We start from the raw sequence: 10,922 nt of genomic DNA, 5'->3' as shown, positions 1-10,922 counted from the left end.
ATGGGGGGGGGGGGGGGAGGGGAGGGGGGAGCGCCTCCTTAATTGTAACCACAACTTCAAATTCGCGTTTCTTGTTTTGAATGTACAAACGTAGAACATTCGGTGCGAGCGAAACGTATATACGTTCACAAAATAAAATTTGTAACAATCTGACAAAGCGCATTCGGCATCACCGATCTGCGTTTCGATCATAACAACGGGAGTGACATTTGCGGTCTAATCAACACCGTTGTTTGGAACCGCGAAATTGCGGACGCCTAAGGTGAAATACCGCGGAATGGGTAGCCGTCTCCGTGCGCGCGTATGCATGCGTTCGCTCGTATGTGCGTGATGCATATACGCGCGCTCGTACACCTCGACGGCTGGTAGTTAATGGATGCTTAGAGGTTGATAGCCTTGAATCCAGTGTGGGCCACGACTGGCTCTACCACGACTGACTGATTCTCTTTGGCTTTATCTTTCTTTCTTTACTCGGTCACTCCTCATCTCTTGAAAGCGTTGCTCTTTCTGTTACTCTCGTTCGTCCATCTCTTCATCATCTCTACTGAGTCTCCTTTAACGTACCCACTCCTGTGACTCTTGATAGAAAAATTCTTGGCCTTCTTTAGGAGCCGAAAATAAATGACGCAAAATGTTACATTTAATTGAAAAATGCTTGCGTCAATTCGACTGATACTATACGATAAAAAACATTTTGTAACTTATGTTAAAATCGGTATTTGTTATAGTGTTTTGTGTTGAATTGTTGTAACGTATTTGAGTAACATAATGCGATTGTGTCATTTGAATATTTTATGTTAAAATAATGTCTAACATTTCTTGGTGTTAAATAATAGAATTTATGAGTAAGTAAACAAATAACATAAAAATAATGTATTCGAAACATAAGTTATAAGATACATGAATAAAAGATGAATATACGTGTCAATTAAATATATTCTAAATTAATTTTATTAATATAAATTAATATAAATTAATTTATTCATTTTATTGAAGACATATGCTGCGATAAATTATTTCTAAATTGTATCAAAGTGTTACATTTTTTTATGTTAACATAATGATTGTGTTATATATTCTAACATATTATTTTTGTTTAAATTTTCCAACTGTGTAAGTTTCAATCATTTGAATTGAGAAATATCTTTGGGTATACTTATGTAATTATTAGATAATAATATTATATTAAATAATAGACAAAAATATTTTAATAAATTAAAAAAATTTAGTATATAATTTTATTAATTTTATAAATTTAATATCTTTAATATTATTTTATGCTTAATTGTAAAATACAATTTTAAGTAGTTATATTCTTATTCTTTCTGAGAGTCTTTAGATAATTTATTACCTGTGCATTGAAATACTTTGATACATATACGTATATAATCTTTGTCCTTTATGACACTGATCGACTCTTTTACGAAGTCGGAATTCGAATACCTATCCTTTAAGGAAGAGAGCTCATCCATTTTCTCTTGGAATCTTTTGTAAAGCATGTTATGGTATTAGAGACATTTGAGAACGAAAAGAATCCGCAGTAGTACAAAAAGGGCTAATATAAGCACAAGCGCTATGATTTTTTATTGCAACATTTGTAAACGGGTTCGAATAAAAATAAGCTCATTACTGTCATCTTTTTCTGCACCTATTCAAAGAAACTCTAAAGGAAGTGATAAAGTTTAGGAATGAAAAGTGCAAAACCGTCAATAAATAAAAAGGTATATCTAAATGAAAAAGGTAAGTTAAAATTTATGCGTTATAAAATGAAGTTAAACGTTATACGCTAAAATGAAGTGCGAGTATTCAGCTTAATGTCTTTCAGTTAATTATTAAAAATTGCCACTCTATAAAGCAATAATGATATCTGAAATCTTTTAGAAGGTGCCCGCATGAAAAGAGATTACATAATGAACGTGATGAGAGAGGATTTTTTTTCCCTCGCAGTTTTACTTTTACTAAAGAAGATAAGTATTTTATCGTTATCTTATGATAAAGACATCCCCGCGCTGTAAAGTATAACATCGTAAATCATTTAAGAGAGTGCATCCTGAACTTAATGCTGAACTATATTAAAAAATTCTCAAACAGTCTTCGCGTCGGCGCGTCATATTTAGAAAAATGAAGTTACGAGAAATTCTCATTAAGGTGGCGATAAGTTTTGCGACATTAATGACGAGACGTCTTATGCATGTAAAGCCATTTAGTCGCGGCACGTAGCGCCTTCGAGTGGAGAGGAAGATGAATAAAAGGAAGAAGTGCGAAGAACTTAAGGATATTAAGATAAAATCAATAGAGAGAGAGAGAGAGAGAGAGAGAACTTAGTTTGGAGGAAGTGTTCGCTCGGGCAGCTTGAGAAAACTTCGCTCTTAATTAAGGTAATGGTGTCCAAGCACACAAACGAACTGACTGTGAGGGCGAGCGAGATGCTGAGGACGGTAGGGCGTCGATAAGACAAGAACAGCGGGGGGTAGTGGAAGGAACAGAGGACTACGGGACCTTCTGTTCGTGTCCCTTTCTGCGAGTTCCTGGTACATAGTCGGCTCCGTTAGCTTAGTCACTAGCAACTACCGGGGCAAATACAGGACTGGCTGCGGTCGTACGTTTGTCTCACTGTGGACGCAATTTAGAGTCGTCTAAAATGCCATCTGCATCTTTGACACCGTGCGTAAATTTAAATGCTAACTTGACGTGACATAAATGTTGTTCCGCGTAAAACCCTTTTTCCGGAAACGTGATAGATCGAGCGTAACGTATCTCACGCCAAGAGACTGTTATAATAACATAAATTTTTGCAGACGCAGGTATACATTGTATGATTTATGCACGAGCGAAATTTACGAGTCAATTAGAGCGCATTTTCTGAAAATTTATATCCTATAAACAATTCGCGAAAGCGGTAACATTCGTCCTGTCCAACGTTAAGTATTTTGTTAAACCTTTCTATCAATGCATCGGTAATACTCGTGTAGCTATATCGAATTTTAAACAGTGACAATTTTCATTTTTGTGTGCCAATGCCTCAAAAGTCATATTCTTCGAAAAACAATTTTGCCGATTTTATCTCATTTCCACTATTATATTTTTAACGAAAACCTTATGAAACATGGTAATGAAAAAGTGAAAAAATTGTACATCGGCAGAGAAGGTTTAACACATATTCGTAATCGTCGATAATTGTATTATATTCCGAAGAAAATAATCAGATAATGAAATTTCGTGTCTCACATGGCTTGCTGGCACAGTAAACGTTAGAAATTGAAGCTGCAAATTTTTCATGCAGGTAAATATGTTACGATTACTCCACGAGAGAGTTTTAAAAATATTTGCAGTGCTTCTAATACATTACGCTCCGATCGATATATGAACCACGGTGCATTAAAAACAAAACAAAGCGTATACTTTCGTATGCGTTTCATGCACGATTAACTATTGTTATTTACGCCTGATTACCAAAAAACAGTACAATGCCTCCTCTCACCGAGCAATTATTTATCGCTTTATGAAGCAATGGCGTTTGTTAAATGCATCGGCAATATTATCGCGATGATTTTAGTCCCCGCGTAATCTGCATATAATGAGCTGTTCAAAGATGACGGCAGAACTAGATAATATTTGCCGTACGTTCTTGTGTTGTTCGAAAATATGAAACATGCAACCCATTAATTCCGTTATTTGCGCATTATCACCAGTCGCATGCAGTACTGTGTATTTTGGTAAATGTATAATTATCATTTATAAATATAGGAAGTGTATAAGTATTAGTATACCAGTTGGAAAATTTGTATTAAATTTAACACATTGCATATATCTCAAACAGTTCATTTAAGCCTTTGTGCTTATTTAACACAAGATGGATGCATTAGAAAGTAACATAAATATTATGTAAAAAAATTTACATAAAGATAATACTGTGGAAGTAAAGTATTTTTTCAGTAAAGTTAGCGCATTTAGGATATGTTAAAATTATTATTAGTATTAAAAATAAACATTAGAATTAACAATTTATTAACGAAGAATAAAATAGATTGTATATTTTTCAAAATTATTTTACCTAAAAAAATATATAATAATTATAAAATAATTAAAAAATATATTATCTTAATAATAAATAAAAGATGAAGAATTGTAATTGTTTGAACGCACGAAATGTTCGTACAATCGAGAAATTTAGTTTCTAAGATAGGAATGATCTTTTTGACGTGCTATTATATAGACGCCCGAATTATCTTCAGTGCACCATTCTGCTGCAGTATTAAGTAAACAAAAAAGATCGATATTATAGTTATATTTTTTTCTCTTGCATTGAAAGCAAAAATCTAGGTAACATACATGTTGCCTAAGGTATCGAAAAGACGTCTATAAAAGATCTCTAAAAGACATTTTTAAATATCTTATATATGTAAGACGCATATTATATATTTAAGACGATCTCTTTTGTTTAACAAAGTTTATGTCTACTATCGTGTTTTCCATTTATTTTAAAGTAAATTTCTGTAAATAAAATAGACCAAAATATGAATGAGAGATTGCATGCGTTTTATTGTTTTCGGGTATAAAACATTATTCTATTTTCGTTTTTTGATTGGCTATCGAATAGAATTCCCCAGAAAATTATGCGATACCCAATCAATATATACTTTTTATCGCGAGATAAAAATTTTTGTCATGTGACAAAAATGCAGTAATAAAATATCAATCTAATACCTTCAGCATAAAAATGAATAAAATTCAGAGAGAAAGAAAGAGAGAGAGAAAGAGAGAGAGAGCGCGCAAATGTAAAAAATAGATTGCAGTGGAATATGGCTGCTATTTCACTGTATCATTTTTGGTTTTAAAAATTTTTCTTTGTAAACTCGGGTCTTTAGGCGTGCCACTGAGAATGCTTTTATGTGCCACTGCAAATGGGCCATTCCTGTTCTAAAATCATTTACACGGTTATTTTCACGAAACTCTTTTGTTTATGGCAGAACGTACTCATTGTACAAAATTGTTGATTAATATTTATGTTTTTTACAAACAAGGCTTTTTATATAAAAGTATACGAATACATTGTTGAAAATTAAAGGATTAAATTTAAATGCTATTTGTTAAATTAAATAACATTTTTTATTTTTAACTTTCAAATATATGAAAAATGTATTGTTTTAATTTAAAATATACGATTAAAAAGAACAATCACGTCAAATCAATCCATTTTTGTAATCGAATTGTTTAGTTTCAAAGTAAGTAGCGTTTATTTATTATTAACATATGTACTTAGTGAGTAATAAATTAAGTTTGAGACAAATTAATATTTCTTGAGTTAAATTGTATAATTCATATGACATATCGAGTAAGAACAGTGGTGATTTATAGGAATGACTAAAAATAACTCAACTGGACATAATTTGACATAATAAAAACAGTACACTAACACTTTTTACATTCACCGTATGTAAACAAAACAGGTGCAACAAATCTTTCAGAAATTTCTTCTTCGTCTGAATACAGATTTATTTCTTTTACCAACATGTACAGCTTTCCGTGATATTATTCGGGGCTTATCCCAGTCATGGACTCCGATATATTTATAAAGTGCGCAACAATTTGTACGCGAGTACTCTCCATTAAAACCGCTTCCACCCATGTCGCGTTGAATATCGGCTGACAAAAACGCCTCCCTCTTCATCGCCGTATCGACATGGACTAACGGCCGAGTATCCACTCGGCGAGTTTATCGGCTTCCCTATTATCGCGCGACCGGCTCTTTCGAAGTTACGTTTCTCGTACCGTACCTCGTCCGAATACATTTTCACGTGATTTTCAGCCGGAGTTCCGGCAAAATGCAAACGCCCCCCAGATTTAAATACCACCCGCGAGCTGACTCCCTTTTCTTTTTTTGCGACCGCCATCCAATCGTGAGTGTCGACCGTTGATTGCGGACGGCAAAACGCATCGTAACGTAAGACCAGCCGGCCAGTCGGCATGACAAAAGCGAAAGAGAGACAGAGAGAGGAAATGAGAGAAGAAGCGTGCGGTGCCCGAACTTGCGTGTGTTGGGCGCAACGATGCATAACGTGGGGAGTTTTACTCTGAGCGGGATCGAGCGCGCGAGGGGGGGGGGTGAAGAGGGAAGGGGAGGGGGACGTCGACGGGAGCACGCGGTAACGTGTTCGCGCTGGAGACCAGAGTATGGTTGGAAAAGGGATCGGGTTGGTCTGACCGGCATAAAGCCCGTGTCACACTACGCGTTAAAGATTAAGGAATTGCGAGGTGAAGAATTAAAATTCAGTCAGGCGGAACACGAGACGAAGTAGAATTAAAATTATTTTCGTTTACATTCTAATTTCTAATTCGCAATTCCTCGGTCTCTCCGACGTGTAGTGCGACATAGGCTTAAGAGATCGTTCATGGAGAGAAGGGATCGTCGCTTGGCCGTGGAAGAGCGCATCGGGCGGTCGGCAGGTGAGGATCGGGGACGAGGGGTGAGGGACGAAAGGCCATAGAGGGGTACGGTACGGGGGACCAGCAGGGAGAGGAATGGAGAACGACGATCGAGGGGAAAGAGGCCTAAAGTGCGAGCGAGAGGAGAGTGGGCTCGCACGCGAACGGTGAGAGTCGTCGCGAGTGTACGAGAGAGATAGCGCGAGCGGCTGAGCGAACGAGGGGTGGGGAGAGAGAGAGAGAGAGAGAAACGGAAAGGGAAAAGAGAGAGACAGCGATAGTCTACTAGGCTCGCTTTTCACGGCGTCCGCAGCGGCGCGCTAGTCTCGGCTTGTCGTTCCGACGTGACGGACGTGTGTTCGCGGCGGTCGTTCGTTTTCCACGTGGAAAGGCAGAGCTCCGACACCGCTCTGATCGCCGATGTGATTCATTGTCTCGCGCGCGCGGAGTTTTTCGTGGAGTCGCGCCGCACGGCGACGTCTCGAGTGAATGTATAATATCGCGTAAGAGGAGCAGGTGGATCCACAAAAAAAATCGTGGCGACGCCGGCTACCGGTGGTATCGTTTCGCGCTCGCGGCTAACTTCACACAGTGCAGTGACACGGTTTTTTGTTTCAACATACAGTGCGCGCGAATGTGAGACTGCCAGTTGGACGACGACGGTTGATTACGCGACGCGACGAGTGGTGTATCTACGTGGAATTTTTTGGATTACCTGAAGCACAATTCCGAGAAGCGGAGGGGACGCCGCTTTGCCCCGCTGTGTTTTGTTGCGGCCGGCCGCGAGGGAATCGCAGCGCAACAAGGTCAGTGTCTCTTCTCGATCGTTTCTCCGAGACTTCGAGCCGTTCCCTCGCTTCCGCGAGACAAAGAACGCCTGCATTCGCCGATGCGGAATGCGTGAGGTCGCCGTGAAAGCGAGTAACGTGTTAAATTATGAATCGCGTAAGGAAGCGTTTCTCGGTGACGATTCAGTCGATTTACGCGACGTTGCATCGATCAGTTCGATCTCGTTCGTCAAACAAGATGGCGTCCTCGAATAACGACTGAAACTTTTCGATCTTTTCGTGACCTTAGATCTGTTTTTTTTTTTTATAGATGAACTTGTTCTTCTTTGTAATTAAAGTGATGTTGGTATATGTTTAAAATTTAACGAAAGCCAGAAGGAAAATTCTAGGCGCAGTTTAGTGCAGCGATAAAAAAAAAACAAATCTTTTCACGTGTCACGGAGTAAAACTGGAGATAAGGAAAACTTGAGAAATAAAGATTGATTGACGGAGTCTCGGGCTAGTATTTATAGTCCGTTTATTTCAGGCCTATCTTGACCCTTAACTACAGCTGTGAAAATTACACTCAAGTTCTACACTGTTAAATTCATAATGTCGTTATATCTAATTCGAGTTATTTTTGATCATTTTTATAGGCCGCCACTGCTTCTCGTTATGTCGTTAATTCAACTAAAACAATAGAGTTAAACCGTTTAATTAATAAATATGTTCGACACAAATTGAATTTATTGTTTATGCATGCGCTAATATAAATGTTTATTTTGAAATTAAACAAATTCGACTACAGAAATGGATTATTTTACATTTCGATACACGTAAAAGTTGAAAATAACAAAATAATATTTAAATCGAGGGATTAGGTTATCATTGTTAGGTTAAAATTCTTAGATATGATTTATATATTTAGATCCAGTGAGGAACTAAGGGCAAGACCAATCATATTAAAGAATTTTACGACAGTTGTAAAGCTGCTTTTTCTGCTGAACGCATTCCTTCGATATTTACTGTGTAAAGTGTCTTGTTTGTGTGAAGTGCAGAATGCAAGTAAACTTCTATCCTATAATGATTAATAGAATTTTTTTTCTCTACAGTTGAAAATCTCGTTCACATGGTCATTAATGTCTTTTCGCTTGAAACTGACTGTTTTTCAAGCAGATTCATCGCATATGCATGTACCATGTTAGTATTGAAATAAATGTTTAAATATACGTACATTTTATAAATAATTACAGTATTACTGCAAGTTGTAACAAACTGTGTTTGTACATACGAACACCTAAATACGTCTGTCAGAAACGTAGGAAACTTCGAGCGAAAAGGCATTTTATTGATCACGTGCGTATCAATCATACAGATTGTAACAACCGTCTAAAATTTTCACTCGGATTCAAACGAGCTACTATAAACCCGCTACTATAATCGAGGATTAAATAATATTTCGAGTCTTTTGATACGGCGCTGTGATTAGTTTATGACATTTTGAAAGATTGGAATTAAGACAGTCTCAAATGCGGTAAGAATCAACTATGAGCACCAGTCTCGGAAAGCTCCATTATTCGCGCGGCGTGTTTGAATGTTTTCTTTTCTTGCAATCGCGAAACCGGTGTGCGGGTCACACAACGACTCGCTGTCTCATTCGTACGAGTTTCGGAGCGGGACTCGCTCCGTCGCTCGGCGGGCGAACGGATTTTTTTATCGCTCTTCCAGAAACTCAGCTTTTTACCCGAGCGGGGCGGTATACCTACCCAGGAAAGATCGGGGTGGAGGTAAGAGGGGGGGAGGGAGTGTGAACCGCGCGTCACACTTTTTACCGGAACATCTCACTCACAGCCGCGCGTGGCGAAATCTCTTTATGAGATTTCTTGATGAAACTTCTCTGTGAATCGATGCCGACTAGATGTTTCGATCAGATAACGATAGTGATTCGATAAGAACGGAACGATATAGTGCTGGCTCTATTCGGTTGTTATTATTTTATCATCGGCTGAAAATGAATGAGCATGATTTTTTGTTATTGGACTACGTTTCGTTCGGACTGCTCCGCTCATTCGTTTGATTCTCGTCGGTTTTTCGAACGAAAAACAGATGGACCCGAAATGTCGTTCGTTTCTATCTAAATTCAGTTAGCACGCGCGCTGATAAAAAAAAATCTGCGCGCATATGCATGTATATATATTTTTTTCGCGGTCCATTTTAATATTGTACATGGCGCTGTGCACGCAAATTCGTTTACATCGTTCGGCGCAATTTATTTAACTCCGCGCTTTTTACGTCGAACCGGGTGAACATAATATAAAACACGATACGCTACGTTTAAATTATTATTCATAAAAGATACTGCAACAGTAATTATACAGATACGTTTCTCTACAGTGCTCCGTTGCTGTGCGCGTAAAAAGCTGTACGTGAGTTTGTTAAAATGAAGATATCGTTGTTATAGAAAATTCTCGCGCGCCGCATCATGTTGATTTTAACGTAACTGAATTTGTTTTGACGCTACGTACATTTGATATCGGGAAAACCCAATGAAAAAAACAATTATAAGTGCAGTCTATTCTCTCTCGTTCAATTTTCTGTATTTTTCTTTCATCTTACAAAGGCTTTACATGCGGAGGGGGAAAAAAAAATAAGAACGCGTAAGTCTTGTAACTCTTTCACGCAGATGTTTATCTGTTGTTTATGCATAATCCGTATGACGTGGATATTGTACGCTAAGTTTACGCGCACAACGCTCCGATAGATAATTCAAGTAACTACAACGTAATTCTATCCTCCTTTGATTCGGCTTTAATAACGGACGGCATTAGATAATCTATTGTTCGTCTTCTGGAACGGATGTCGAAATCTGTAAGACACTTCACTGATATTGGGGGTCTGTAATACCCGAGGTAAGACCTATTTAAGTTATGTTAATTAAAGGCATTAATTATCTCAAAGAATCAAAATGATATAATTCATTAAAATATTCTCAATTACAAATCTCTTTGTGACTGAATACAAAATGTAAAACAATTCATTAACCATAACTAACAATGCTTATCAGCATCAAAATTATTAAGTTGCTTGTTAATTTAATATATAATATTATACTACTCTAGTTCTGTTCATAATTGCGTTTCAAGATTGGAAAAGATTTCGGCGCGCAGTTTGCAGAATTAGATATGTATGTAATTCGCTCTGAAATATAATCATTAATATTCGCCGAAAATAGATTTACTTCTCTTAATTGATGCACAATTCGATTTTCTTTTTCGCAAATTTGGATTATTCTTGTTAAAATATATTTGCTAATAAATACCAACTAACATAACATAAATGTTATAATTTCACTCAACAATATAACACATGTTGCACATAAAATTACATTATTGAGTGTGAAATTAAAACATTGATATTATTCAGTCAGATGCTAGTCAGTGATGTTTATTCGTCACTCTGTTAGCATTCATAAATACTAAATTTTAGTAAGAATAATCCACATTTGCAGATGTAACAAAGAAAATTGAGTGAAATTTGTTTGACATTTTTGACAAAGAGATACGTAATTAAGTGGGCCCAATAGATCCATCCATCCGTCAGCTTCGGAAGGTTAATGCGATCAGATATTTTCGGAGTTTAAAGTAGCAAACTTTATATTTGTGGAGAAAAGTATGAATTTAAAAAGTAAGCGTAATAACAGCCATTTATTTTGCAATTATTCAATCTTGC

At 37.0% G+C, this 10,922-nt stretch overlaps 1 protein-coding gene across 1 annotated transcript in view; it reads left to right on the top strand.

The window, feature by feature from the left end:
- The first annotated feature begins 7,034 nt into the window (after positions 1 to 7,034).
- LOC108750269 (fat-like cadherin-related tumor suppressor homolog) overlaps positions 7,035 to 10,922 on the top strand; it is a 131,255-nt gene continuing 127,367 nt past the window's right edge. The window contains exon 1 of the mRNA XM_018489617.1: positions 7,035 to 7,232. The gene's annotated coding sequence lies outside the window, so the exon portion shown is untranslated. The remainder of the gene's footprint in view (positions 7,233 to 10,922) is intronic.

Source organism: Trachymyrmex septentrionalis, unplaced genomic scaffold (assembly GCF_001594115.1).
Source record: "Trachymyrmex septentrionalis isolate Tsep2-gDNA-1 unplaced genomic scaffold, Tsep1.0 scaffold35, whole genome shotgun sequence".
NCBI classification, from domain to species: Eukaryota; Metazoa; Arthropoda; class Insecta; order Hymenoptera; family Formicidae; genus Trachymyrmex; species Trachymyrmex septentrionalis.
This window is presented reverse-complemented; position numbering and strand designations above follow the sequence as displayed.